This window comes from Triturus cristatus, chromosome 1_2 (assembly GCF_964204655.1).
Source record: "Triturus cristatus chromosome 1_2, aTriCri1.1, whole genome shotgun sequence".
Lineage (NCBI taxonomy): Eukaryota > Metazoa > Chordata > Amphibia > Caudata > Salamandridae > Triturus > Triturus cristatus.
In genome coordinates, this window is record NC_140580.1 from 448,696,124 (window position 1) to 448,720,260 (window position 24,137).

General features: G+C 48.2%; 1 long non-coding RNA gene across 1 annotated transcript in view; it reads left to right on the forward strand.

Moving 5' to 3' along the window:
- LOC146867476 (uncharacterized) overlaps positions 1-14,785 on the forward strand; it is a 77,371-nt gene extending 62,586 nt beyond the window's left edge. The window contains exon 3 of the long non-coding RNA XR_014961774.1: positions 13,932-14,785. This is a non-coding gene — a long non-coding RNA (uncharacterized LOC146867476). The remainder of the gene's footprint in view (positions 1-13,931) is intronic.
- Positions 14,786-24,137: the final 9,352 nt, after the last annotated feature.

The following is a 24,137-nucleotide window of genomic DNA, read 5'->3' on the forward strand; positions in this document are numbered from 1 at the left end:
TTCTGTTGCCACTAGGAGGGGTGCGTGGCTGAAGTCTTCTGAGTTTTCCCCGGATGTACAGTCGACACTGTTGGACTTGCCATTTGATGGCTCTGGTTTATTTGGCAAAAAGGCAGATGCTGCTCTTGAACGTTTTAAGGAGAGCAAGGCTATGTCTAAGTCGTTGGGCCTTCAATCCCAGTCAAGGGGATCGTTTAAGAGATACAGGGGTTTCGGAAGGGCAACCTTTCGTTCCTACAGGCAGACCCAACAGCAGCAACAGCAGCAAGGCTCTCTGTATAAGGGATACAGAGGCAGAATCAGGGGTCGCACACGTGGCCGTCAGCTCTCCTCCTCTTCCTCTTCCTCAGCCCCTCCCACCACCGCAAAGCAGCCCTAGATCCGCCATTCTGGATCATGCTGGTCCTGTGGGGGGCCGGCTTACCCATTTTCTACAAGATTGGGAATCTGTTACTACAGATCTTTGGGTTCTAGATCTTGTAGAAAATGGGTACGCCCTTCCCTTTCGGGAATTCCCTCCAAATTACCCTCTTTGTCAAGGGGCTTGCTCAGAGAACCACCGTCTTCTCCTACAGGAGGAAGTCCTGAAGTTACTACAGAAAGGTGCGATAGAGGTGGTTCCAGAGCAGAAGAGGGGTCAGGGATGCTACTCCCGGTATTTCCTGATTCCGAAAAAGGACGGCAGATTGCATCTGATATTGGACCTCAGGATCTTGAATCTTTATCTGAAGCAAGAGAAGTTCAAGATGCTCACCCTTGCGCAGGTTCTTCAAGCGCTGAATCAGGAGGACTGGATGGTGTCGATCGACTTGCAGGATGCGTATTTCCACATCCCCATCCTGAAGTCGCACAGGAAGTATCTCCGGTTTACGGTAGGATTGCAACATTATCAGTTTGCGGTCCTTCCGTTTGGTCTTACTACTGCACCCTGAGTCTTCACGAATGTGATGGCAGTGGTGGCAGCCCATCTCAGAAGGTCGGGGATTTCCGTTTTCCCCTATCTGGACGACTGGCTGATCAAAGCGGAATCGCCAGAGAAGGTGCTACATCATCTGCAGGATACAACTCAGCTGTTGTTCAAATTGGGCTTCTCGATAAACGTGCCCAAATCTCACCTTGTACCCTCTCAGCGTAACCTGTTCATAGGTGCGGTACTGGACACTACTGTGTGTCGAGCATTCCCTCCTCCTCAAAGGATTCTCGACATACAAGAAATGATTCCTTTATTTTGCAATAGAGCGGTCGTTCCAGTCCTGAAGGTCCTTTGCCTGCTCGGTCTGTTTGCTTCCTGCATTCTGTTGGTCAACCATGCACGCTGGCACATGAGGGCGCTCCAGTGGTGCCTCCGCAGGCAGTGGTATCAGCACAAGGGAGATCTCAGGGAGTCTGTGAGGATCTCCAGAGAAGCTGCAGCGGATCTGTCTTGGTGGAGCGTGGAGGGCAATCTGTCTCTAGGAAAGCCCTCCCATCTACCTCCATCGGTGGCCACAGTGATAACGGATGCATCCACTTTTGGGTGGGGTGCACATCTGGGGGATCTGGAGATCAAAGGTCTTTGGTCTCCAGAGGAAAGGTTGCTTCACATCAACCTTCTGGAATTGCGGGCGATTCGTTTGGCACTCAAGGCCTTCCTCTCTTCCCTTCGCGGTCAGTCTGTTCAAATCCTGACGGACAACACTACTGCGATGTGGTATGTCAACAAGCAGGGAGGAGTGGGGTCTCTTTGTCTATGCAGAGAGGCCTTACGTCTTTGGTCCTGGGCTCAGGACCATCAGATTTGTCTGATGGCAAATCATCTGGCCGGGTTGTTGAACGTACGTGCGGACAGTCTCAGTCGGCAGTTCTCCGCCGACCGCGAGTGGAGGCTCCATCCGGAGGTGGTTTGTCACGTTTTTCGGACTTGGGGAACTCCTCGGATAGATCTATTCGCCACCCGCGAGAACGCTCACTGCCCGTCATTCTGCAGTCTCCAGTTTCCGATGCAGGGGGCGGTGGGGGACCCGTTTCAGTTGAGTTGGGGCTCACGACTCCTTTACACGTTTACTCCCATACCCTTGATTCCTCGGGTTCTGAGGAAGATTCGCCAAGACCGGGCCCAAGTCATATTGATCGCCCCGGATTGGCCAAGAAGGGTGTAGTACACACATCTTCACCACCTCTCCTCGTGCCCTCCGCTCCGTCTCCCTCTGAGGGCAGACCTCCTCTCGCAATCGGAGGGGCAGGTTCTACACCCCCACCTCCAGAGCTTACACCTTCATGCCTGGAGATTGAACGGGGCAACCTGAATTCTTTTTCTCTCCCACCTGATGTGGTAGATGTGATTTTGTCTGCCAGACGTCATTCCACCAAATCTATCTATTCTTATAGGTGGTCTAAATTTGTACTCTGGTGTGGAGAGAAGTCAATTGATTCTTTGAGGGCTCGTTTATCTGACATTCTGCAGTTTGCCCTTTCTCTTGCTCAGCAAGGATTTGCTGTGGCTACTGTTAAGGGATATTTATCAGCTTTGTCGGCTTTCCTTTGCTTGCCGTCATTGTTCAAATCACATATTGTTCTACGATTTCTAAAGGGCCTTACAAACAGGTTTCCTCCTACTCCCTTTATTGTGCCTCAATGGGACTTAAACCTTGTCTTGACTTATCTTATGGGTTCTAGCTTCGAGCCCTTACACAAGTGTCCTTTGAGACTGTTGTCTTTTAAGACGGGTTTTCTCATTGCAATCACCTCGGCAAGGAAGGTAAGTGAGCTTCAAGCTCTAAGTTCAAAACCCCCGTTTTTGACCATTCATGCTGAAAGAATGGTACTCAGGACCAGGGCTGCATTTTTGCCTAAGGTGGTAACTCCCTTCCATCTGGGGCAGTCCATTACCCTTCCTACCTTCTATCCTCCCCCTCACCCTTCCAAGGAGGAGGAGAGACTTCACCGCTTGGACCCTAAGAGGGCGGTGAGCTTCTACCTGGACAGGACATCAGAGTTGATGACCAGCTCTTCGTGTGCTTTGTTGGCTGCAGGAAAGGCAGAGCGGTGCACAAGCGCACCCTTTCCAGATGGATTGTCTTGTGCATCAAGATATGCTACTCTTTGGCTGGTAAGGAACCTTCAGAGGGTTTAAGGGCCCATTCCACTAGAGCTAAGTCTTCCACTTCTGCTTTGTCTAGGGGTGTTCCTGTGGAGGACATTTGTAGGGCGGCAACCTGGGCCTCCCTCCACACTTTCGCAAAACATTATTGCTTAGACACTGAGGTGAGGAGGGACGGACTCTTTGCTCGTTCCGTCCTTCAGGACTTTTGGGTATAGAAGGGTGGACACCCTCCTCCGGGAGTGGGACTGCTGTGGGAATCTATTCACAAGGTGAGGAATCCACTGGCAGATGTATCCATCAGAAGAACAAGTCACTTGCCTTCAGTAACGCTTTTTCTGGTGGATACAGTGTCTGCCTGTGGATTCCTCACTGACCCACCCGCCTCCCTGTTGTCCACCCTTGTATACCTTAAGTATATGATGGTGTTTCAAAATGTATTTGTTACTATCAAAGGCAGTGTGTTATCTCTTTTGCCTTTCTGTCTTTTCTCCACACTGTGTGTGTTGCAATTGTATATTATGTACTGTGTATACTGTGTATATATTGCGGTCAGTCCGTCCGTGTGCCTCGAAGGCACGAAAAAAGGGCGGAACTGACGTCATCACGCTGACGAGGTCTTCTTATGGAGCCGGTGATGTCAGCGGAGTCGGGAGCGGAGCCGTGTCTCTGTGACGTCGTCTTCGACCTCATCGGCGTGGACTGCTACAAAAGCTTCCGAATGTTGCTGGCGCATGGGATATTCACAAGGTGAGGAATCCACAGGCAGATACTGTATCCACCAGAAAAAGCGTTACCGAAGGTAAGTAACTTGTTCTTCAGTGCCGGTCGGATCGTTCTCCGCTCCAGCAAGTTGATGTGGAGCTGAGACTCAGTCGAAGACCAGAGTTCTCTGATCTCCACTTCTCCCAGATGGCCGTCCCAGCCCAGGAGTGACGCATCTGTCACTACAGTCAGCTCTGGTTCGGGAAAGGGGTCTCCTGCTGACCCAATCGCAGTCCGTCAGCCACCACTGCAGGTCTTTTACAGATCCCTCCAAGATCTGGACTAGGTTGAATGGATTGCCCCGATGCTGTGCCCCCTGGGACTTTGGGTCCCACTGCGGAGCCTGCATATGCCAACAAGCATGTGTCACTTAAAGGATGCAGGAGGCCATGAGGCCCAAAAGCCTCATAGTCAGCCTCACTGAAATCCAGGATAGAGGCTCAAACATTGGAATCATAGCCCTTATATCTTGGACTCACTGTTCCGGAGGATAGGCCAGAAACTGCACTGTATCCAGCACAGCTCCAATGAAAGGTAGTGTCAGAGAGGTAGTTGAGTGTGACTTCGGCACTTTTAAAGTGAACCCCAGCAAATGCAGCCGGTCCTTCATAGTCTGGAAATGGGAGACGGCTAGTTCGGGCAAGCCCACCTTCAACAGCCGGTCGTCAAGCTAGGAGAAGGCTGGAACCCTTACCTCCGTAAATGTGCTGCAACCACCAAGGGGCACCTGTCGAGCCAAAGGAAGGCATAGCAAGCTGATAATGCTCGTGGCCGACAGCAGTCTATTGCCACATGATGTGGACATGTGATAAAATTGCATCATATGGGAGAGAAGTCTTCAATAAGATTGCCCTTATGATACACACCTCCGTCGAACCTACCCCTCTAATGGCATTTTTGGGCTACGTACAGGACATACTCAAACCCCTGCACCACTTTGATGCTTTAGCAATACTCCTCGCCAAACTGGAGATAGCCACACATTGGGAGAGCAAACACTTACCTAAAATAGAGGCATGGATTAAGAGCCTAATCTACTGTGGTACCAATAGCAAGCTGTACGCGTACGTACAGCCACCCTCTTCCAGACCTAGGGATATCTGGCAGCAACTGAGGGACTACTTGCTGACGTTAGACTCCTCAGACACCACACAAATGCCATGAGCAGCCACACTCACAACCTGCGAGTGCTACATGCCCACACCTCCTGAGACTGGCAAACACATGGACTATGCAACAGATTTATGTGGGCATCTTGAATTTCTCCTTCAGGAAGAAATTGAAAGCGCACAGGTGTAGAATAGGGTGGAGGCTGCTTTGATTTTTGAGCACCAGAAAGTAGCAGGAATAGCAACCACAACCGACTTCTGCTGCCAGCACACTCTTGATGGCTCCTTTGGCCAAAATAGCCTGTACTTCCTAATGTAGCAGAGAGAGGTGGCCATCTGTCAGCCGGTCAAATGATGGTGGCATGGGTGGCAGCTTCCAAAAGGGCATGGAGTAACTCCGTTGAATGATATAAAGTATTCTTTTTTCAGATTTTATGGACTGCCAGTGGGCTAGGTGATGGCAGATCCTGCTGCCAACTGTGTGGCAGTGATCGTACAAGGGCTCACTAAAGAGTTTGGAGGATGCGGATACGAGGAAGGGGGCAAGTGGGGTGTTGGACTGGGTTGACCTCTGACTGGTTGTCCCACTGGGCTTTTGGGAACAGGCCACAAAAGGACTGGGGGAGCCTGTTGGTCATGGTGACTGGGCGGGAATGGACGCTGCTGGTAAGCCCTACTGTAGCTGCGGAAGGCAGAATGGAGTTGGCATGGGGACATGGAAAGGCCCGTGTTCCTGGCAGTAGCCCAGCTGTCTTTTAAAGAGACCCAGCGCTGAGTCTGCGTTCTCGCCAAAGAGGCAGGTGCCATTGAAGAGTTTGTCCTTAAGTGATGCCTGGACATCACCCAAAAAGCCAGTGAACCTCAACCAGCAGTGGTGCCATGAGTGCCACTGACGACTCAATCGCTATGCCTAGCGAGTTGGTCATATTCAGTCCACAGCGAATAGTTAACTTTGCTGTGTCTCTGCCATCTGCAATAGCCTGTGACAGTATGACTTGGGCCTTCCCTGAGACCACGAGCAGCACTTGTGCAACTGAATCCCAAACTGTGGGGCTGTATCAGTCAAAAAGGCATGCAGTGTTTACTGTCCACAGTGCTAACCTGGCGGAAGATAACACCCTCTTGATGAAGGTGTCCGGCCTCATGGATTCCCTATCCGGTGGAGTGGTATGGAAAGCGCCAGGGTTAACCTTGGAGGTGGAGGCCTGGCCATCCAGGCTCTGTAGGGTGGTGGGCTCAGGCACCTAGCAAGTGATCAGTGAGGGCTTCATCAAAGGAGAAGAGGTTCTGAGGGAGTGATTCCAGTTGAAACACCTCTGCCAAAACATTCATTTTGACTACCACCATGGGCTGCTGAAGGCCCAGGACCTCAGCCTCCCTGTGAACCACCATTGCAAAAGTGGGCCCTTCCTCAAAAGCCACACTTGGAGGAGATTAGGCTAGTGTCTGGTGAGGTGTCCAAACCACTGGCATCCACCAGTTCCTCATACCATTTGTCTTCAACCAGTGGGTGCCAGTAGGTGGCGTCATTCAGCTCCAAGTTGGTGTCTGCACCAGAAGTGGCAAACGTCTTTGCCTATATTGTGGCTTGTGTACTACATTCAAAAATTATTGTTGAGTGCTGTTGTTATAGTTTCTTTTTATAGTGTTATTATTTGATAACAGTAATTTAGCTAATAATTAGCTATCTATTTTTTATGATGAACGTCACAAGACAACAACATTACCTCTCAGCACATTTAATTCACTTGTCTCAGATGGACTATTATCATTTGTGCTCCTGCCTCTAGAGTCAGATCATGCCCCGTGTCAAAAACTGATGTTCAGATTTCTAAAATTGCTGTTCTTCGCTTGGCTCCAGGATAAGGCCTGTTTAAACTCTAGGTTTAATTAAAGAAGTAACACTAGAGCCGAAATAACAATTTGGCAACTGGTAGGTAGTATCAGTTTCCAGAGGAACAAAAGGTGTGACAGATAAAAAAATAAAAAATACCTTTGGTTGCAGGCAAGAGCCAAGCAGGAAAACAGGAACCAAAGCAAGGCAGAGGGAAATGTACCCTTAGAGGAACCATCCAGAGCGAGCAACAATTTAGCAAAGTTTGCAAACACTGAGCAGTATCCACTGTTGCCTAAAATACTAAAACGTCACAAGACGCATGAAAACAAACAGGAAAGAGTATCTTAAATTGGGAGAAAGAATTTTAGTAAACTTAGAAAATGTCTAGACTCCCAAACAAGAACTAGAATTAAGTCCAGTAAATAGTAAGGATCTGGTTTGAGCTCTGTTCAATTACAACCCGCTAATCCGCTGTGAGGAAAATGCACTGGATCATGATGAGTGTCATTTCCCAGCTTTAATTTCAGGGGCCTCAATCTTCCTTGAGCTAAAAAGAGCACCAAAATAGATCAGGAGATATCCTAGGAACTCAGTCGTCAGCAGTCAAGCACAATGACTGAAGAATGCCTCCCATCTTGCATGTAACACGATTGTCTTTCTCGACCCACTGTTCTGCACAAATTCTTGTTCTGGCTCATTCAGTGCTTGATTCTGGAGTATTATCCCTAATAGTGTCTTTGCTAATTAATCAACATCATTATATTCCCCATAAAACATGAAAGGTCTTAGTAGCCTCATTAAATGCCAAGGGCTACTGAATTACTTGAAAATTCTGAAGGTGAAGGTGGCAGACCTAAATCAGATGCACTTGAGTGAGGTGAACGTTGACAAACTAAAAGGAAGGACAGTGGAGCCAGGAATTAAAGCTTAGAGCACCGCATGGCTCTAGAAAATAAGTAGGCTCCTTTTTGGGAGCAAAGTTTTTTTTCTCTAAAGGAGCAAGAATTCGCAAAATATGAAGCATCTCTTTGTTCTCCCAGGATGATATTTTAGTCTAACAATTACAAAGTGATTCTTATTAAGCTTTTAACATTTGAGGGTTCGTTTGTGGTGGGGGGGTTTACGATATCTATTGTGACTTGCGTGTTTGTTCTTGCACACAACCACTGTGTTAGCTTTTCAGAAACACATGGGCTCCTGCTCCAGGCATTTGGAAATGCAGTATGAGGATGGGCCCTTAGTATTCACCATATGTGGCAATTTCAAGTGCTGCAAAATAATAGTTATCTGACTACGGTAGTATGCAGTTTCCTGTAGAAATAATGGCCGGAACTCAATAAAATTATATTAACACATAATGTTAATAAATGCTTTAATTACATCGGAAATATCACACTGCAACTGACATACGTTTTACTTAGTGGCATAGCTTAATTGCAATCAAATTTCTCAGCTAACAAAGTGATGGATGGTAGGGTGGAGTGGTGAGATGACCAAGGAATACAACACCCATATGAGAGCGGAAACAGGCGGGTGCAATTTTGTGACAGTTCTTTTAAAAATCAGATGCAAGGCTTTTTAATCAGTCTGCACTTGTGAAAATTGTGCTGTCAAATTAATTGTTAAGCTCCAAATTTGTTTCAGATTTTGTTGGTGGGATGACCCAAACCCTCCTGGAAAGATTTTGGACTGTCTTTCCATGCTTCCTCATTCCAATAATGGACTAGAATTAAAACATTTCCAGTATTATGTATACATTTTCCAGGCGGTTTGTTGGGCTCTTTTCTCCTGCTGTCCCATGTCACACTCTACCTACCAAAATAAACAGAAAAGTGATATTTACAATGCGCTAATCCTGTAATATATTGGCATTGTGGGCCCAATTCACAAATCCAAAATTATATCCGAAAATGTATGCCTCTCATTTATCCACCAAAGCTTACATAACATTTACTACCTCATAACTGCACATCACAGCAATTATGCAGTAATAAAACCCATGCAAGGAATGTGGGGTGGATGACCTATGACCTGCTTTGAGAGTTTGTGAATGCTCACCTGCTAGAACGTTGGTGGGCATTCTTATACTACTTTCTGAGCCTTTACCACCTTGAAATTGTTGGAGATATGCTTGAACAAAGTGCTAGAGGAAATCCCCTTTCAAGGTGTAAAGGAGAACAGAACACCTTAAAATTGTGTGGAACGGGTTTCTCCACACAAATATACTTTACCTGTGGAGAAAAAGGTTCAACTGCAAAGTGATTTTTACCAGGGAGAAAATATTCTGTTCGTACAGTCTGGATTTTGAAAATAATGAGAAACAAAAATATTGCATGCCCAAAACGTCACATATATCATTGCTGGTAATATGCCTGGAAACCTCAGAGTGGTGCAGCTTTTCCACCTTACTGCTGCCACTATTTATGAATTATACAAAGTAGTAAATTTGCACCCATTCAAGGAGGACTTCTGTGGATGAAGATTAACTACTTTTTTGGTAATCCAGTCGATTTATATATTTTAGTATCTATTGGAAAAAATTAACAAGTTTAAACCTCTTCTCTTGGTAAAATGAGGACAACTTCAACTACTGGATCAAGAACTGCGCGGACATCCTCACACCAATCAAACAGAGAAAATTCAACAAGCAAGCCAACTGGTACAGAGATGACCTGCGGTACACCAAAAAACCATTGCAAACAGCTAGAGAGAAAGTGGAGAGACACCTGCAAAGCCTCCGACAGAACCACCTGCAAAGCTTCACTCCGATAATACCACCAGCAACTAAGAGACACCAAGAAAAGAGCACAAGCTGAACGCATTGAAAGGAATTTCAGCATCAGCAAAGACAGCTTGATCATCAAAGTTTTCACCACACCAAAGGCCTCCTTCAACATCACCCCCCTCAAGAAATGTGGGGCAACCTATCCAACTTTTTGAACTGGATAATCGTGACCATCTACAACTACTTTGCACGCCAACCAGACCCAAGAAAACTCATTGTCAACCTGTCATTCACCAATTAAGACTACCACTTAACCGAATAGAAGTGAAGAAACAGCCACAACCATACAGAGCATCCACTCTGGGGTCCCAATGAACCCATGCCTCCACCACATCTATAAATTTGGCACATCATCAATCAGCACAGCACTCATCCACATCCTGAGCACATTGGAAGCACAAGGAGGTCAACGGTCAATCGCTCCTCAAAAATCAGGAGCGGTCAATTCCTCCTCAAGAAACCATCAGCCATCCCAAGCCAGCTGGCCAACTTCTTGTCATGATTGTCGGGTCGGACGCCTACAAACTGCCAGGCTTCCCCCACAATCCTGACAGTCGGCAAGAGACTCCCGTCGGACGCGCATGCGCAGGGATAGGCAGAACAGTCAAAACCCTGCCTTTCCCGAGCGAGAGCGCTTCGCGTTCTAGTGTTCTCGGGCCTGGGTTCGTCACTTCCGGTACATCGCGGCACCTCACTTCCGCGTCGTCGGCATCCTGGTTCCTCGTCGGGGCGTTAGCTTCTGTTTTCTTCGTGAAGTCGGTATCCTGCACTCTCAGAAAACCGTGAAGGCGAAGAACAAGCATTTACATATCCGTGGTTACGGTATTCAGCGCTCTGCACTGCCTTTTTGTTATTTGTATTTCCTTGCAATTATATAATGGCAATCTCCAAACAGAGTTACTGGTACCCTGCTGAGCACCTATAGCTTCCTCCATTGGTGCTGAACTTCGCCTGCTCTGATATTTTGTTGTTTTCAGTTATTAATGTCAAGAAGTTGCAGGAATTATTGCAGGTGGGCATCATAGAGACAGGGACATATGGAAAACATTTAGAAATGTGCATTCCCTAAAAGATGTATCTTGCATTTGCAGCATTGTTTAAAACCTGTCCTCATTCTGCACCTCCTCTACACCTCCTCTACAGTCCTGGCCTTCAGCTTTATTTGCCTAGTGGATCGTTTTCAGAAATCTCCTGGTTTTGAAGTCTCTTCGCAGTTCCTGGTATCACAGAGGAGTGTCTCCCCATCCTTCCCTTGTTTTGTTTCCCCTCTTCCCCTGATTATCTATTGTAGCTTGTTTTCATATAGGCACAGGAGGTGGTTGGGGGGGAAGTTGTGGATTTATGCTAAAGTTCTGTGGCGTTCCTGTAGAAACACAGGTGAAGTATTACACTTCTGTCCTATTTCCCTGCTTCCATACCCAGCAAAAGTGATTGCAAAGACCATCAACAATTAATTCCCAAGCCACCTTGAGCTTCACGATCAACTGGACAACATGCAATCGGGCTTCAGAAAGAACCACAGCACAGAAAGGGCACTCATCGCAGCCACCAACGACATCAGGACCATGCTAGACCAAGGAAAAAAGCTGGCCTCATCCTGCTTAACTACTCTACGGCATTTGTCACAGTTTCCCACAACCCACTTCTCAGAAGACTCCACAAGACTGGCATCTAAAGACCAGCTCTCAACTGGATTTACTTCTTCCTCTTGGGAAGAACACAAAGAGGCAGACTATCATCTTTCACGTCTGAGGCCAATAACCTAATTTGCAGATTCACCCAGGGATCATCTCTTAGCCTAACTCTGTTCAACATCTAAATGCCACTGCTCGCCAACATCATCAGATCTCAACGCATCACCATCATCTCCTACGCAGACAACGCCCAACTCATTCTACCTGATAGACAAGACTTCCACCACCAGAACCAAATTCACTAACTGCATGAGCTTGCTAGCAAGTGGATGAGAATCAACTGCTTGAAACTCAACTCCGGCAAAACAGAATTATTAGTCTTTGGAAACCCGATGGGACGCCACTTGTGGTCGACAGAACTAGGACCCACACCTATGTCCACCATCCACTCCAGAAATCTGGAGATCATCGTGGATGACAAGCTCGACATGACGGCACAAAACAAACCATCACACAAGTACTTATCACAAGCAGACTCAACTACGGCAACACATTGTACGCCAGAATCTCCAAGCACCTCCTGAACAGACTTAGAACTATTCAGAATGCCACTGCAAGACTCATAATCAACCTTCCTCATTACACCCACATCTCCTCTCACCTCACCTCAGGGAGCTTCACTTGCTTCCCAATCTCAAACACAGTCGGTTCAAAATCCTCACATTTATCTACAAAGCCCTACACACCATTGGGCCCATATACCTATACAACTGCATGCATTTTTACAATCCATCTAGACAATAACGCTCAGCCTCACTCTCATTTGCACCCCCCACCCCGCATTCACAAAAGGAGAGCAGGAGGTGGTTGCTTGTTCTCATACACCACACCCAAAAGGTGGAACAACCCCCCACAACACATCAGAAACTCCTCTTTGCTTCTTGAGTTTTGCAAGAAGCTGAAAACCTGGCTCTTCGAATAATTTGGCTGGGACAACACACCTGCTCAGTACCAGGGTGATTAGGTCACTCTACAGATTAATATAACATAACAAGAAAACCTAACACCGACGTAGCAGACTCAGTTCAGTACCCCCAGACCCAACTACCAAGCCAAGAATGTGCATTTATTTGGGCCATGTCACATCCCGTACACCCCATTGAAACTATACCCCTATTACAATTGTGATCTCCCTGACAGAATTCATCATACACTGTATCTGTAAGTCCAATTCAACATCACAGAACATAAGCATTTAAAAGATGGTTATGTAAATGGATCCAAAGTTAAGAAACGGAATATGGATGCCACGATTGCCCTATTCGTGATGAGTTGGACCGCAATGACTCTGACATAATGGAAGTATTGTTTAACCTTCTCGATGTTTAACTCAATCTAAATGTCATTGTACCATTTGTGAAAAATGATTCTAACCTACATACAACATAAACTTAAGAGATATCTATGTAGTTTGGTTGCAAGTTTTGTTCAACAAAATATGTGAAAGAAAACAGAAGATGGATACATTGGTATACAATTGTATATGTAATGTTTCTGCAAGAAACTGAAGACCTGACTGTTCAACTAGGAGCTCTGCCCTGCCTACGTTCCCGTTCCAGCACCTGGATACCCTCACGGGTGATAAGTTGTGCCATACTTATTGATTTAACATAATATAACAAATGGTTTGTACATTAAGCTAGGCATTAACTAAACCAACATTTACTACTTGAAAATACATGCATTATTACCAAGAAATATAGTCTTTCTGATCTCGGCATGTTTCCAAAAGCATCAGCAACAGAGTTATATCAGTAAGAAATTGAGGGAACAGGAAGGCTGATAGAAAAAAGGACTTGAATTGGGTACTGTGGCTATCGACCAACATTCTTAGTGGCAGTGAAAATTATTGTAAGAATTAGACCTCCTGCTTTCTGAAAGAATGTATCCAGGGCATATTTGCCAAAGGGTCTTGCATACAAAGCCATGTCTTTTTATGACAGCCATGGACCAAGCGTCAGTTACACCTCTAATGCATTTTTTAACATGCTCTCAGGGCACAGTAATGGCAGTGCAAATCCAAAAGGAGCAATGCAACTATTGTATCCATGGTTCTTTGAACCCACTGACTACCATGTAAAGAATATCTGTGGCAATCGGGATTAGGTCTGGGAAAAGGGACAAGAGAGTTTTGCGATCTACAGAGGTGATGATATGTACAAAGAAAAAATCATTCAGTATTTGGTCACTGATATCACAGTTCACAATTTCTTCTATGACATCTGATTCTGATATACCATGTGACAATCTCTGTGTAACCCACTCTCTGTGGTTGCTGATAACACTAGAGCTGAATGATCTAAATAACCTTTATAAATATAGAATAACTTGAATTGTAATACACGTACTTCTATCTATAACTTTCAGCGAGTTAGAAAGCAAGTCTGTAATCTGCATGGTCTGCTATACACATAGCTCATCAGCTGTAACACAATGAATAGTCTACTAGTATGATACTTTAACTTCTGACAATATATATTCACTTCCCCACAACTGGCATTTCCTTAATACCATGTGTGATTCATGTTCAATGTCATTATTATGAAAACAAAGTAATAGAAAACCTGATTCTGGTGTATAGAGTTCACAATCCATGAATGGGTGACTCCAATATAAATTTGCAGATACAAATATTGATTCTTGCTCTTTAATGTTTATCCAGAACACTTTCCTGAGAACAAGGTCCTGACAAATCATGATGAGAGTGGATACATTTCTATCTCCTGGTGACAAGATTCTGGCGGTAGCAACTAAGTTTCACCATTGCCTAGCAAGAAACACTCGAAATCACCAGGAACATGTGCTAGAAGAATCTAAGATAGCCACCACCAATTCAAGTCTCAAGAGTCTCCTGGCACTCAGGGAAATGTGGTTTGTCTTGATCCACTTGTATATGTTTCTTAGTGCAGGCTTTGCAGTTGAAGACCTTCACACCAAGCAGCACCAAGACTCTGGGTGAATCTCAGACCTGCTCTGCAGAGGAAGACTTGAGCATTATTGAAGTTGAAAGGAGTGCGTCTCTGTTTCTGGATGGCATAAAAAGGTGAGCAGGGGCTATAGATCATGATACAGAGACTGTGGTACCTAACGTGATGGAGCAAGGAGGTGTACTACACTCAGAAAGGCTGACCACCAGTTTCCTGATGACTGAGTGTCGATATGAGTGCATGTGTTCATTGTTGGAGTCTTCCGATCTGACAATCCCCCCCTTCATGATTGCACTTGTTTGGGTCTGTCCTACTTCTGGTGAGAGCAGTTTCCGCATAAAAATACAGTAGATGGGACTGGTTCAACTGTGAAGCAGCAGAGCACTTTACATCGTGTTAATGGAATTGATTACTGTATTTAACTCAAAAAAGAGAAGTCTAATTTGTTTGTGTAGGTGAGAGGTCATTTGCCTATTACAATAATCCGTTTCTATTTAAATCAAATTATATCCCATTAAACCCTTTTATTCATCCCATAGCTTTCTAACAATAGCTTCATTATTAAAGAATGTTCTCCATTCTTTACTCTAGACCCTGATGTGATCCACTGCCTTGTTTGTTCATTGCCTGGTCACTGGTATTTTTGTTATGCACTTGAACAGGTCACCTCATCATTCTGAAAGCACATATGCCACCCTATAATTGCATTCTAGGCCTAATTTTTTATCCCTCCAAATCATATATTTTATAACATAGCTTTAATTGTGGCTAGATATTTACATAATGTGCCTTTATTAGTAACCTAACTGGCCTTTGGGGCCATCTGTGTTTATAGTTTATACCCAGCATGCTACTCAATGAAATACATAGGTGAATTCTCATAACATATTTTGATACTTCAGATATTCTTGCCACATTTTTTATAATTGCGGGCTAATGTAGCCATCTTTTGTTCATATATGTAATGTTAAATTGTTATGAATTTTTTTCTCCTGTATTACATCGCATAATGTTAAGTTACTTGAGAAGGGGGAAGTCGTCGTATTGGTATTCCCAGTCCCGCAAATCCTGTCCGTGTCCTGTACAGACAACGCAACATCTAGAAACATGAGAAACGAGGAAGTGAGGTCAGAGGTCAGAATAGGGAAAACATACAAAGCAAGAAACACCAAACACGAAGAGACAGTGAAGGAAGAGTATAAAACCAGGAAACTGTAGTCCCACCCACGAAGTCCTCGAGAACCACTGAACCCCAAGATCCAGAGGGACGCCGTTGGGAGAGCTGTGGGGAGGAACAGAAGATGTGTTGTGATAAGTCAACTTAGGTAAAAAGGGGAGTGGCCACAACGAGGAAATGATGGCGGGGGCCCGATTCTGGGAAACCAGATGACGCCAAGGACATTCGGACGGAATGATGGTTCCAGAAAGAAGACGTGGGGTTCCTGGCCCATGTGGCTCTGCATTGGTGCCGTGCCGTGTCCCAGCAGGGTTGTGGCATTCTCAGGTGGAAGACTCATTCCCGTAGGGAGCACATTGTGTACAGAACAGAGCCAAGCAGAACCATTTGAGTCTCTAGCTAAAGGGGAAGAAGAGTAAAATGAAAAAGAGCAGCCCACAAGTCTTTCCCTACTTTAAACTTCTACCCAGAAGGGGCGGGCAGGAAGGAGTGCGATTTAAGGCCACTATGTTCTTTGTTTTACTACGTTTTTTTCTCTTGTCTCATTTCATTTATTGGTTTAAACTCACTTACCTAATGCACAATGGGATTTTGCTTCTGTAAATGGTTACCTAGAAAACGGGAGGGTAAATAAGAAGTTACCTTGTATAAGCCGCAGCCCAGACCACGCGCGGCGATGGACACCGTTAGCTGCACGCTTTGGGTTTGGAGAGAACTGCGCCGCAGGGCTCGCCTGAGATAGATGTCCGCTCCCTCGGTCCCCCTTCCGCGCCACCCGTGTGGTGTCTGGTGCACTCGTGGGGCAAGGCCCGTCGTGGGCTAGAGGCACAGACACCGGGAGAAATAATGCACGCCACACTCTCGGTATCCGTGTCGAAAGTACCGCCCCCGAGCGAGCGCTTCCCATTTATTTTACCCTGCAGGCCATGCCTGGCCTGCGGATGACGTGCGGGTGGGTTTGCGGCAGAGAGCCAGAAACACAGGAGCGCTGACCACTACATCCCTTCCCAACTCAGTTCTTGAAAACAAAATTTAAACAGTCTTGGAGACACGCATACAGTGCGGGGTACCTGTACATAGCATGATGGTGTCAGCCTCTGCAACATCAGCAGTCGAAGTCTCGGAGCCGCTGGCTTGGGCGAGAATTGGGCCGCAGGTTGTACCTTCTTTGGTGTGTGTCCTCGAGTGGCGTTTGGCTTGAAGGCACACTGGGGAGCGGCGAGGTGCTGACATCCGGCTCCACTGTGTTGCTTCCATTCTCTGGTTCTCTGCCTGAGGCCCCTTGAGCTGGGCTTGCTGGGATGCCGGGGTGAATTTCGACTGGCTCATTCGAGAATTCCGTGGGGACTTCTTTGAACCAGGAGACGTTTCTGGAAACCTCTTCGCCTCCTTTCCTCGCGGTTACCATGGTCCCGTTGCTGGCAACTACCGTCCAGGTGCCAGGTTCATAGTTCGTCCTGAATTTCCCTACTGGCTGGTGATTCCTGAGGATGACGGTTGCGCCCAGCCGGAGTGTCTGTGGTGCTGCCCGGCGTCGAGCACTGGCTCGCATGTCCTGTCGTTCCCGCCGGTCTTGTGCTGCTTGAGCCTCCAGAGGTGAGGACGTCCACCCTGGAGAGGTAGGGATCAGGTCTCTCCTCGGGCCTTGTAGCATTAACGACCAGGGGCTTCGCTGCGTGGTGCAGTGTGCTCCTATACTCTCTCAGGAATTCATGAAGTCGTTTCTACGGGTCAGCTTGCTCCAGCACGGCAATACGGAACATTTTGCTCAAAGTTCGCATGAACCTTTCGACGTCGCCGTTTGCCTGTGGCCATTGAGGTGTGATACGGCGGTGGCGTATCCCTCGCTGCCTCAGAAAAGTGGCGAACTCCGAACCTTGAAATGGCGGCCCGTTGCCACTTCCGATTTTGTGGGGCAAACACTTTCTCCAGGATGGGGCTCACATGGGTGAAAGCGGTTGATGCCACCGGCTCCATGAGGGGATACTTTGAGAATGCATCAACGATCACCAGCGTATGTCTCCCTCCGGGAAAACTCCCAAAATCCATGCTCACTTTTGACCACGGGGCAGTGCACGCTTCTTTGGTGATCACTGGGGTCCGCCTTTCCGGGCCGCTAGTCAATTGGCAAGACGGGCAACGGCGGACGAGGTCTTTGACCATTTTCTCCAGCTCCGGGAACCAGACTTTATCCCTCATTCGTGCCTTATTTTTGTCGCTCCTTGATGGTCTCCATGAGCTAGTTGGGTAGCTCGATGCTTCAGTGCTTGGGGTATGACCAGCCTTGATCCCCTTAACAGTATCCCGTCTCCTGTGGCCCTGAGTTCACTTATTACTTGCCATATTTTCGTCAGACCTTCTCTATCTAATGCGGCCCAGGAGTTAACTTGTCGCAGGTAGTCTTTCCACGACCCTTCCTGGACGGTTCGGAGAGTTCGGCTGTACACTGTGTCAGCAGTGGCGGCTTTTTTGATGTCGTCGAGGGTCATGGCTTGAGGGTACGCTGCAACGGACACCATGTGGCAATACTGCCTGGCGTCTTCCTCGACTATAGCTGCACTGTCCATTGCTCGATCCGAGGGGGCAGATGGGGAGCCGACCCTTTGAAGAGGGGAACGAGGGGCTGATGGTCGGTGACCACAGTGAAAGGCTGTCCGGTCAGGTATAGATGGAAGTGGCTACAGGCCCACTTTATGGCGAGCGCCTCCCGCTCCAGCTGAGCGTATCTTGTTTCGGTGGGGGTGAGTGATCTGCTAGCGAACGACAGTGCTGCCCATCTGCCTGGTTCTTGTTCCTGAGCCAGCACTGCTCCTAGCCCCACTGGGCTGGCGTCGACGAGCACTTCGGTCCATTTTGCTGGGTCGAATATGCAAGCGTGGCTTCTTCCGGGAACGCGCGTCCTTTATCCCTTGGAATGCCTCTTCTCTCTCACTCCATTGCCACTTGGTGTCTGTACGGGTAAGAGCTCTGAGCGGTTCAGCACGGGTTGCCAGGCCTGGGATGAACCTCCCACAGTAGGTGGCCATCCCCAGAAAACTCCTTACTTCAGTAGGCGTCGTTGGAGCGGGGGCGTTTTTGATGGCGTGCGACTTCTTCTGGTCCACCTAGATACCTTCTTGGTTAAACATGTACCCGAAGAACTCGAGGGACGGTTGGAAGAACTGGCACTTCTCTCTATGAAGCGTCGCTCCATGCCCGCTCAGACGCTTCAGTGTGCTTCGGAGATGCTTGTGGTGATCGGCTGCGGTCGCTGAATGGATCAGGATATCGTCACTGACGTTTAATACCCCTGGTAGGCCAGACAGCATCGTATTCTGGAACACCCCTGCTGCCGAGGATATTCCGAAGTTTAATTGTTTATATCTTCTCAGTCCTAGGTGGGTGCTGAATGTGGTGACGTAGCGGCTTTCTTTGGATAATGGTAGCTGGTGATATCCTGTGTTTAGGTCAATCCACCTCGACCCGTTGATATCCGCAATGATGTCGTCCATCGTTGGCGTAATATGGCGTTCCCTATTGATGGCTTTGTTGGGTAGCCTCATGTCGATGCAGAGGCGTTATCGCCCCCGACTGCTTTGGCTTCTCCGAGATGACCATCGGGGACACCCAGGGCATCTGTCCAGAGACTTTTTCGATCATGCCTTGCTCTTCCAGGATCTCCAGTTCTTTCTCCACCAGTGGCCTCAGATGGAACGACACTCTTCTGTGGCTTAGGGCAACTGGGGTAACTGTCTTGTCGATATGTAATTTGATAGGGTCACACTTGATGCAGCCGAGACCTTCGAAGAGTTCAGGGAATTTTTCGAGCAGCTCCTCTACCTGATGGGTTTGGACACGTCTGGCGAACGAGACCAGACCCAGGTCTTCTGCCGTGTGGCTCCTCAGTAGGGTGTCCGCTTCCCGGTCGATCACATGGATGGTCGCTGTGACTTCTTGGTCATCTGCCTTGATTGGGACCGATATTTTTCCCTTCAGCGGTAGGTGGGTATCGGCCCGTACGCGTATATTCTGGTCCGTGATGGGGTGACTGGTGGGCATGGCTGTAGGTGTCAACACTGTTGGAGGCCCATTACGTTTACTGACGCTCCAGTGTCGATAACTGCCTTAACTTCTGTGTCTCCGATCTGGATCATGCAGGTAGGCTGTGGCCTTCGATGCCGCTTGAGTTCTTGCGCAAAGGATATTAAGTATACCTCTCCTTCATCTTCCTCTGATGACAAATAAATCGGCCCCTGATATCTACGGCTGGTTCTCGGTGTTTCCTCTGAGGGCGCTACCTCAGCCACAGATAGTTGCTATATCACCTGTGATGGTGGTCTTTGGCTTCTGGTGTCACGCCCTGGTTCCTTCTTCGACACACGGTGGCAAAGTGGTTGGGGATCCCGCAATTGGTACTGGTGTTCTCCTGCGCGGGACAGTCCTTCGAGGCATGTGGTTCGTGGCCGCAATATTCGCATCGCAGTCTGGATGCTTCGGGCTTTGCTTTCCGGGTTGTGTCAGGTCGAGGCCTTGTTCTGAGGGCATCCGCCTGCTCCGTTCTAGTTGTCTCTGGCCGCCCTTGGGGTTTGGTGAGGCCTGGTCCATTTTGTTTGCCCTGGCTGCTGGCAGGTCGTGGGACCTCGCCAGTCTAAGGATGTCCTCCAGTGCAATCTTCAGTTGGTGTAGGATGAGAGACCTCTTAGTGTCTTGTCTCTGCAACCTTGAACGAGCTGTGCTTTGATCTCTTTCGGATGATCATCTTCCGTACATGTGCTGGCGAGTTCGCGCAAGCGGGCGTGAAACGCGTCCATCCCTCTGGCGGGCCTGACGCAGTTTAAAAGGTTCAAAGTCCGGGTTAAGTTGGGGATCGAAATGAGCGTCCAGAGCGGTGACTGCTGCGCCATAATCCGTTGCCGCCCCCGTGTTCGGCAGGTGCTTGAATAGTTTGAAGATCTCGTCCCCGGCATAGTGGAGGAGCAGTGACCTTTTTACCGCCTCTTCGGTCTCTCTGGTCGCGACAAAGTAATTGTTAAGGCGTTCAATCCAGATCTTCCATCTGGGGACGCCGTAGCTGGGTCCTCCAGCTCACTGAAGGGCGGTAGTACTCCTGAGGCCGCATGCTGGAATGGAAAATTGGCCGGGGCTGGGTCATTGTCCCCCATCTTGCTGGTGGGCAGGCGTGGTGCAGTTCCTAGGCCCTTTGACTCTGTGGGCTTTCGTGTTGCTGTGGTGGTGGCCAAAGTCTGTCCTTCCTCAGCGCTCAGCGGGCTTCGCTTTGCGGCGGCGCTGTGCTGCGCGTCGTCGTCGTGCTCTCACCAGTGAGGGATTCTGGGCCTTCGCACCACACCCGCCTTGTGGCATGGCACACGCTGCTTCTGCGCAGCACTCAGAGGCCGTCTTGGCAGGGCGTGGCCTACAGCAGCGCTGCGGGGTCTCACTCACCCACGTGACTGCGTCAGCGCACAAGCGCAGCTCCAGGCGACTCGCGGTTTCCGGCAAGGACCGCAGAAGTGCCCGACCGCGGCAGGCGGAGCAGGGCGGTCAGCGATAGCAAGGGTCACGGCCCTCCTCGTCGCTAGTGTGGTGTCTGGTGCACTCGTGGGGCAAGGCCCGTCGTGGGCTAGAGGCACAGACACAGGGAGAAATAATGCACGCCACACTCTCGGTCTCCGTATCGGAAGTACCGCCCCCGAGCAAGCGCTTCCCATTTATTTTACCCCGCAGGCCATGCCTGGCCTGCGGGGTAAAGGCATGCCTGCCATGTCTGGCCTGCGGATGATGTGCAGGTGGGTTTCCGGCAGAGAGCCAGAAACACAGGAGCGCTGACCACTACAACCCGTATCTCCCAGTTCTTGAAGACTTGGGAGCCGGTAAAAGGCTCGACAGACTCTGTATCCGCGCTATTGGGAACGTGTTCCCTGGCGGGATTTTTGCTGACATGGTAGATGCTCTGGGGGCAGAGGGTTGTGGCCTTCTCGACAAAATGACGTACTTCCAGCTCCATGCAAAGCTGATTGCGAGATACGACACATTTCTGTCGGCACCCTCCATGTTTCAGGTACTGGAGGATTTTTTTATCCATCGCTGCGTAAGTTAATCACTTTTCTGTATGCTGGCTTGCAGCGCACGGCACCTACCTTATGTACCTGCAGTGCGTAGCGGTTGGGAGGAGCTATTGGGGACTCCCATAGAAGATGAACAATGGGCCCATTGCTGCGCACAAGCCAAGGACTTATCCCCTAACTACAGATTGCGACTGATTCATTTTAAGTTCCTCCACCGTCTCTACAGAACTCCCACATGGCTGCATAGAGGAGGTCTGAGGGATGATGCAGGGTGCATGCACTGCCAGGGGCCTGAAGGGGATTTTTTGCATTTGTCCTGGTCCTGTCCGGAGATCACAGGTTTCTGGACATGTATTTTTGATGCACTGAATGAAGTGCTTGAATATCGTCTCGAACGGTCCCCCTTAACTGCGCTCTTAGGCTTTGTGTGACATGTCCCGGCCACTCACCGGGAGCTGGCGGCTCTGCTACTGTTACTTGCCAAAAGGCGAATAGCCATGTGCTGGGGTAGGAGGCACTACCCTCGCCTGACCTACTGGTTAGGTGACGTGGCATTCTGCCAAGGCCAGCTGACTATCTATTGGGAGCTCATGCCCATGCATTCTCGACCTAGAGACATATGGGAACCACTGCAGGGTTTATCTCAGAGCTCACCCACTGGCCCCTGCTGGTCCGCCTAATAACACTGTGTGACTGCATTGAACCGGACTTCCTCAACCTGTGCACTATCCAAACAGCCTTCCCTTGAGGCACAGTGCCCCCTCTTTTGCGAGGCTAGCTCCCCTTCCCGTCTCCTCTTCCTCCCTCCCACCCTTACACTCTTGTCTTTTTCTCTTCTTTCCTTTCCCTGTTTTAGGTCTCGCCGAAGTAGCGCATGCACTGCTCTGGCGAGACTTTTAGTTAGTGGGCTTCAAAAAGCCCGACCACAGCTTTTTGAGAGGCATAGAGCGTGCGGTTACGGGGCCGCGCGTTTTTTTGTTGCTTGTCATGTGTCTGAATAAAACTGTGCACTTCTTTATTAGATAATCGCCGGGATGGTTCATGATTTTGGAATCGCTGTCACTATTGGGGAGATCTTGGTCGGATCACCCTTCCTCGGGTACTTTGTTTTTACTTCCGTTTGTGTATTCAACGCGATCTGGGCACAAGGAGGAGGTTTCAGCGGTGTACTGTGACCGTAGGGGCAGCTTCCCTGCAGAGTCTAAGATTGCGCCCCTTTTCATATAACTGCAACACAGGATTTCAGTATAGTCCTCTTTTGATTTCGAGGTAATCCGGTTTTAAAGATGGGGTTGACGTTTGCCTTTCTAAGTTCGTCGTCATAGTGAGATGGAGTACCTTTAACTTTGTGCTGATTTCCACAGTTTGGGTATCACTTTTGCCGCAGCTTCATTATTGGGAAGTAGATTTCGGCTGTTTTAGCACCTAGTGAGTTTGCCATTGGTATACATGATGGCTGGCTTCTTATGCTTTCATTGAGTGCATGCATATGTTGTAACCAGGGGCACTGCGCACTGACAATACGTGTTGGTTTGTGGTATCATAGCACGATTTTGTTCACTAATTTTTCTAGTTGTTTAGACAGCCACGCTTTTGTCCGGTCACATTTTCTTAGATTCACTTCATTCCTTTTTTGGTTGCATGTTTGACTTCTCATGTGCATTTTTAGGTCTCGCCTATACAGCGCGCATAGGAAAAAGACCTTTTGAAATCGCTTCAATTTTGTAGGCCAAAACGTGCACGCGTTGCATTGCTTTAAATAGCAACGTGTGCACGTTTGGCAATTCCCTTGCGGTAGCGAGCTTTGACAGATGGTTCCTGATCGCTCCCGCAAGGGAAACAGGCGCAGGCACTCTCCCCTCCCCCTGCGGCCTCTTCCTATCCTCGTCTTTTTTTTTACCTATTTCAGCGCAAGGCGCGCGCGCTTGTTTCCAATTAACAGCTCAGAGCGAATGACCTGCTTGTCCTCAAGCAGTCCTACTTACATTATTCCTAAAACCGCTAGACCTTTTTCCGCCAACAAAACAGTTACCCTGCGTACAGTTACATGTCAAGTACAACGAAGACAGATTGAGTGAGAAGGGCTTAACGGCGGTGCAGAGACTTAGATAAAAGTGCATGATTTCGTTACACCTCTACTTTGTCAGAAACAGAGACTGTCAGAGCATACAGAATTGCCTGAGAAACATTATGGGCATGGGTTCATCGGTGATCAATGCCGGGTCTGCATGACCGGGTTCTAAACATCACTCATTCGCCACCCATTCACCACTTGCCCCTCTGCACCGTCCCTTCCAGTCCTGAATTGTGGGTAGCAACAGCACAACCTACCCGTGTCGAGACCGACTGTCACCGTCCAGTTCAAGCTTGCCCCGTCTGTGACAAACAGTATTTAAAAACAATATTGCTTAACTGCAGAGGCACGTGGGGGACTCTAGAGCCAATGAGCATTTCAGATTTTTGTGCAGCGTACTAGGATTGTCTGAAGTACACCTATCTTAGATCGTTTTACATAATATGCTCTCCTCTTGCTCCAATACGGCTGCTTTAATATGTTTGGTCCTGGGTTTGATATGTTGTGCGACCTGGAAGAACTGAAATTAAAAGATTAATTACAGACAACAAAATTAGGCTGAATTCACGAACGGTCTGTGTAAGTAGCGTGCAGGCAATCAGCATGTTGCACAGGTGTGCAGTGTGTCATTGTGTACTTAAGACTT